Raw genomic sequence first — 7315 nt, forward strand, 5'->3', positions numbered from 1 at the left:
ATTCCGGTGCACAGAATTTAGTGTCAGGGATAGAAGTTGATGTTATGTTAAAGGCTATGGAGCTTCGAATGCAGAAGCAATTGGATGGTATGGATAAAAGTAACGAATTGAGGGTCAAAGCTCAGACTGATTCGTTTAATTCTGTACTCAAAGATCTTCGTTTGACAGCAAAAGAACGACATGTTCTTTTTGTTAAAGATGTCAAGACAGTACGGGAAGATGTCAATCGAAAACTTGAGGAGCTGAAGGTTGAAGTCTCCAAAGAACTGAATGAGCTGAATTCAAATTATTCGACAATCAAGTCGAATGTTGACACTATAGCGGCTGCAGTTAGAACAATTGTTGAATGGTATCAAGCATTAACTCCCAAGTTTGACGCAAAGGATACAACCGATGCTCAAAATTTCGACAAGATGGGTGTTTTGCTTGGTGAACTGAAAGAGTTAGTATCGAATCCATCTCCAACTTCGTTTTTAACTCCTGAGTTTTTAACTCAGAAGTTACATAGTTTGGATCAAGCCATTCAGAAGGCTGTTGCTCTAATTTCGAAGTTTGCAAACATTTACCCACTGGTGCCCGACCTGTTGTCACAGGGGTGCAAGGGGGAGAAAAAGAGAAGAAAACTCAAGGAGGAAAAACTTCGAAGGTCTTGAATGAAGGCAAAGATAAGTCCACAACTGTGGAAAAAGTAATACCTACTCAAGTTTCAACGAAGGTAGTATCAACTCAAATCGTCACTCCAATTGTTCCGAAAGTCAATACAACTCGAGCTGGCAAGACAACAACAAGACCCATTCTGAAGGGAATTGTGTTTGGTTCGACAACTGAAGGAGGGAGTTCAAGTTCGTCAAAGCCAAAGGTTTCTGAAGCTGATAGAGATAAAGGAAAAGTGATTGTGGTTCAAAAGTCAAAAGAAGAGAAGAAGGTTGAGATAGAAGCTGAAATGGAGAAACAACAACATATTCAAAGCATTATGAGGCTTCATGAGAATGATCCACCTGGTATGGATAAGGGAGATCCAAAAAAGTTTCATATTTACGAAAACATTGAATCCAGAGTGTCATACAATCAAATGTATTCATTCGAGAAGAAACCATGAAGGAGTTAGTCTATCGAAAATTCTGATATGAATCAACTCGACTTTCCTGTTAACGAAATGATGTTCATTACTGCTCAGTATAAGGTGATAGAGAAGTTCAAGAATGAAGATGACTTTCTTCATATGAAACTTAGGTTTCATGCTGTTATGGGAAAGGAACAAGAAGAAGTTTGGTCACTCATCAAGATTAAAAGGGTGTTGAGTATCATGAAAGATGTAATGTTTGAGAACATGATACAAAATTTTCGTTATCATGTTGTTAGAGCAAACAATGTTGCATGTGATTTCTCGATAGCAGATTTCCCTCTCATGAACTTAAAATGATCTTATTCAAGTTGCATTAATTATGAAAGACATGGATGCTTCTAAACTTCAAGGAACTGATAAGGAAATTTTGAGACTAGGTCTTGGTCATATCAAAATTTTCATAGACAATTATTATGATTGTCTAGCCTTGACTGATGTTGAGTTGTCTACGGATCTTGGGAAGGAAGTGAAAGTTGCTATGGAATTGTCGAAGACTCAAGTTGAACTGAAGAAATATGCCTAAAGCCTTTTGGATTGGTCTTTGCTGGAAAAGATAAGAATGGCAAATCTAAGAGGTTTTTATTCCAGTCTTCAGAGATAGAAAGATATACTACTTCGCAATATACGAACTTCATTGTTCGTATGAATAATTGCAAGAAGAATAATGATGGAGATAAAGTTGAGTTAAGGAAGGTGATGACATGGTACTCGGAGATACGAAGGATGATGCACTTTGCTGCACAGATTCTTACAAATTGAGAAGTTCGACATGATTACAAAGGGGGAGATTGTAGAGTCAAAATATCTTGTAATATGTCGAAGTCTGTGTATTTGTCTGTTTCGTATGTTTCCTTATGTATTTGCTAAGGCATCTTTTTAACGAAGCTTAAAGTCTAGCCTTAGTAGTTTTTGTACTTTCAGCCTCCTATAAATAGGAGTTGAACATAGATTTGATAGTAGAGTTTTCCCATTTTTACTATCATTTTGTACTCGTGTTCATTGGAAGTAATATGAGCTGAACCAGACCTTATTTACTTCTCGTGTTCATCTTTTACTCTGATTTGATTCTCATACTCAGTTAATCCCAACTACACTAATCGGTATGGTTCTTTTGCTATTGGCGTGGTTCTTAGAAACAAGTCGATACAAAATTCTACTTGTCGATCAGGCGGTAATCCAGGAAGATCTTCGGGAAATACTTCCGGATAATCACATACCACATGAATGCTCTGCATCTCCTTTTTCTCCTTCTTTGCATCAATCATGAATGCCAAATATGATGTACATCCTTTGACCAAACACTATTTGGCTTTCATTAGAGAAATGATTCCAGAATTTACTCTGCGTTTGTCCCCATACACCATAAATGACTCTTTCCCTGGCGGGTTTACTTTTACTGTCTTCTTGTTGCACAGTATTTCGGCATCATTGGCGCTAAGCCAATCCATTCCCAGCACGATGTTGAAACCGTTTAGCTCAATAGGCAACAATTCCTCGTGGAACTTATTCCCATCCAAGTCGATGAAGATGTTTTTCATAAGATGGCTAACAGGTACAAACTTGCCACTAGCAACTTCAACTAATAAAGCATTATCTAGTCTATCGATAGGCAAAGCTAGTTTTCTACCAAATTCATGGGAAATAAAGGAGTAGTTGGCTCCAGAATCAAATAAAATTTAGGCAGGCAAATTGTTTACGAGAAAGGTAACTGAAGCGACATCAACTTCATCTTTCGCAACTTCAAGTGTCATCTGAAAGGCTCTCGCCTTCAGTTTTGGTGGAATGTTGGGTTTTGCTGCCTCCTTCTTTTTCGGACAGTCTTTCAAAATGTGTCCTTCTTCGTTACATCCAAAGCACATCCTTTTGTTGGATGGACACTCGTTGGCATAATGCCCAGTTTTTCAACATTTGTAGCAGGTCACCTCCTCACTACACTTCCCAGAGTGCTTTTTCTTGCACTTTTCACATCCTTTCCCTTTGCCTCTTCCTCCTCCTCCAAACTTCTTCGAATTCGACTTCGAAAATTTACTTTTCTTGTTGGAACCTGAAGTTCCTTCAAATTTTCTCTTTTCGCCAACTTCAACGTTGTTGGCGGTCCTCCCCTTGATCATCTCCTCAACCGATTTGGCAGCCCAAATAGCTGCCTCCAGAGTAGGTGCCTGTCGCACTGGCAATGCGTACTCCCATGGGAGTCCCTTTGCGTGCCGACCAACTTTTGTCAGCTCGTCTGGGACGACGCGCAAAGCAAACTCCCTTTTGTCTGTAAATGCATTGGTGTATTCATCAACTGACATGCTGTCTTTCTTAATTGTCAGAAATTTGTTCTCCAACTCCAGCAGATTTTGGGCCGAGCAGAACTTGCGCTTGAATTGCACCAAGAACTCTGCCCAAGTCAGTTGCAGTGGCTCATTAGGGCTTAGGGTCTTCCCTAGAGTGTTCCACCAACGAACAGTGCCACCTCTGAATTGACGTACTGTGAACATGGTCTGCAACTTGCCTCTGCAACCACACATCATGAAGGCTAGCTCCATCTCCGAGATCCAATCCATAACTCCGATCGGATCTTCCTTTCCAGTGAAGGTCGATGGTTTGCAAGTCAAAAAATCTTTTTACTTGCATACAAGTCCACCATTTCCTCCCTCTTAGTGGTTTTGTCTAATTATTGGTGGGTTGGCTTCACCAACAACCGCACTGAAGTTTCCTTCATCCGACTACCCTTCATTCAATTCGGGCTGTTCAATTGATATTGTAATTTCTTCACGATTCTGCTGAAGCAGACATCTAGTTTCTTCCATTTGACGATCCAACATTGTTTGAATCATCGCTTGTACACCAACCATTGTTATTGGCTCAGGTGCTGCTGCTACAACAGGTATTTGCTCAATTACAGGTGGTTGATTCCTGTTTTCGTTCACGTTTCCAACTCCACTTCTAGTTCTTGCCATTCTTGATCTATACACCGAATAAGGTGAATTTAGATCCTCATTCATGATAGATATTTAAATTATCCAAATCACTCTGAAATGTTTACATGGTAGTTCTAATACCGTAATCCTACGCATAGAATCCTAAACACATAAGGTTTCCAGATCCAGTTGGCAACAAACCGTAGATCCGAACAAATAACATCATATATGGCAAACATATAACATTTAGCACATAAAAGCATTTTAGGCATCCTTCCTAAAATATACTAGTGCTCGTGTCTAAAATACAACAGACACTGGTCTCACAGTCTTCACTTAGCATCCTAAGTTAAAGTCTTGAAATCCTACAAATTCCTAGTTCGCTTAAACTGATGCTCTGATACCAACTGTGACATCCCCAAATTCACGGCCAGAAAAGACCGGTTTAATTTATGCTTTTAAAATAATTTCAGAGTAATCCTTTGATTAAAAGAGTTGCGGAATTTGTTCCCAAAACGAAATATGATAAAATAAGACTTACCAAAGCATTTCTTAAAGAAATGTATTTTCATTATATAACAAAACTCGGGATGTCATGTTCCGATACGGACCAAAAGCATAAACGACACATTATAAGCCTTACAAACAATTATTTACAGCTACATGCCTATAATCAAAATATCTTGATAAGTCATCCAACTTATGCTCTCACGCCACTACCTGTAATACAAAGAAAACTGAGTGGGTCAGGCTTGGGAGCCTGGTGAGCATATAGGGATTTCAACCCACAATAAATAATTATATTAATTTCATCAATCAACAATAACCCAGTTACCCATTCCCGTTATCCTCACTTTACGTCCCTAAAACAACTATCACAAGGGACCTTGCCTACGGATTTTCACGGGGCGACAACACATGCTTCGGGGGTTCCTCAGCAATATATGTCAAACAAGGCAACCATGTGGGGGATGGAGTACAACAATTGAAGACCCAAGTTCAATAACACCTACAGGTGGCGAGCCTGCCAGCGTTCCACTAGACTGTCTAGAAGAGTTCGTGGTCGTCATCTAAACTCCGTTAGATGACTGAATCAGAAACAACATCGAGGCCTCTCATCATTTTATCACACGTCAACTATCTACCCATGTTTTACCCAACTTTTTTGTAGATAACAATATACTTATACATTCATACACAGCTTAAAACCTGTATAAAATATTCATTCAATACTTACTCCAAATACACAGATAATGCGTATATAAATATATATACACATAGCACGTATTCTATAGAAGATACTTCATACCTATGTGTTAGAAGAAAATGAATATACACTCACACAAAACATATATTTAATACACTCAAACAATACTTGTACTAAAATCGTGTTTATGAAAGGGACTATGCACTCACTTGATTAGATGATGCTCGGACAACACTACGGCTCTTAAAGTAATATTCTTCGATGAAACCGGGATGTCTTCTCCAAAAACCGGGCTTCTCGCGGTCAGAGCTTCGGCTTGAAACTCTTTTTCTCTGGATCTTCGGAGCGTCGGGACTTGCTTCGGGTGTCGGGATGATACCGGGGCTTCGGGGGTGCTTCAAGAGGGCTAGAGAGAGTGTAGAGAGTGAGAGAGTAAGTGAATTAGCAAGCATGGACGGCTGCCCTTCGGTTTCTATTTATAGGGCCAATTTTCTGGAATCACGTCGTGAACCACAAGTGCACGTCATGACTTCAGTCCTCATCAGGTGCGTCATCACAACTTGGGTCTGTCAGGCTCTGGAAGACGTCCATCATTTGTTCACGTCGTCAACTCTGATAGTGGTGGAAGTTCATGCCCGGAACTTCAAAAATTCATATCTCTCGCATAGGAGCTCCGTTTTCGACGTTCTTTATATACACGCGTAGGTGAGATTATGCTCTACAACTCTCGTTTAGACTCCGTCGGCTAATTTTGACTTAATTTTTATTATATTAATTTTAGTAGGTCGGGACAGGTAAACTCCGTTAGAAATTCGTAACTCTTTCATCTGACGTCCGTTTTTGTCTGTCTTTTTACCGTTGGACTACCATCGATGAGATATTCGATTCTCGTTTAGATTGTTTCGGCTAGAAATCACACGATCTAATATTCGAACTTCGGCTGCATACCGCTAAGTCGAAACTTTGAAAAATCATAACTTTCTCATACGAAGTCATATTTTGACGTTCTTTTTATGCACGCTCTCGGTTTAACATATTCTACGACTTTCGTTTAGATCACTAAGGCTAAATATCGCTCTATCGTAAATTCACTATTTACGTCACACAGTGTCGTACCGGTTCTGTCGCGAAACTTCGACAGGTCATAACTTCTTCGTTATAACTCGGATTTCGGCATTTCTTTATATATCCAGAATCCTTATCACGACCACTACCTCTTTGAGTATAGATATTGGGCTTATTTAATATTTTACTTTAACACTCATATTTATTCTTTGATTCATTTAAATCACAACAATTAAGCATGAAACACATAATACTCAAATAATACATTTTATTATTTCAAAACGGGCTACAAAGGTTAACCTAGACTATTACATTAATATTAATGCCTAGCCTAGAAACACGGGCGTTACAGGGTCCTTATGTATTGTGGCTATTAGGGTTACACCATGTAACTCATGTCTTTCCATATTCTTCATGCTCCATGGGTTAAAACCTCCATGGAGTATCCATGGGTTTAGCCCATCATGAAGAACTATGGATCATAAGCCCACATATATAAGAATGAATGATTTACACAATCAATCCTCATATATTTAATTAATCTCCTTTTGATCACAAAATTAATTCCAAATTAATTCTTGATCAATACTAATTAAATAATATGATTTCATATTAATATATTAGAACTTATAATATATTAACAAATCATAAATATCCTTTTCTCACAAAAGTCTATCCAAATTGTTCCGATGCCATGCAACCCAAATGGACCATGCCAAATCGGGTCAAGTACATACCAATTATAGTTATGGACTTAGACACTAATCCAACAGTCTCCCGCTTGGATAAGTCTAAAACTGTTATTGCGTATGACTCTGCAACCCGACTAGAAACCGTAGCTCTTAAAAGCTACTGTCGAAGTCTGAACAAATCAATGACGCGTCCATTAGATAAGGGACATATATTCCTCCATTCTAGATATCATATGGACTGAGACATGGATTATGATCATTCTCTCTGTCCATTTGTTGTTTCTCGATTTCCGATTTATGACGACCGACTAATTGAACA

This window comes from Lactuca virosa, chromosome 4 (assembly GCF_052849685.1).
Source record: "Lactuca virosa cultivar CGN04683 chromosome 4, Lactuca_virosa_CGN04683_v6, whole genome shotgun sequence".
Lineage (NCBI taxonomy): Eukaryota > Viridiplantae > Streptophyta > Magnoliopsida > Asterales > Asteraceae > Lactuca > Lactuca virosa.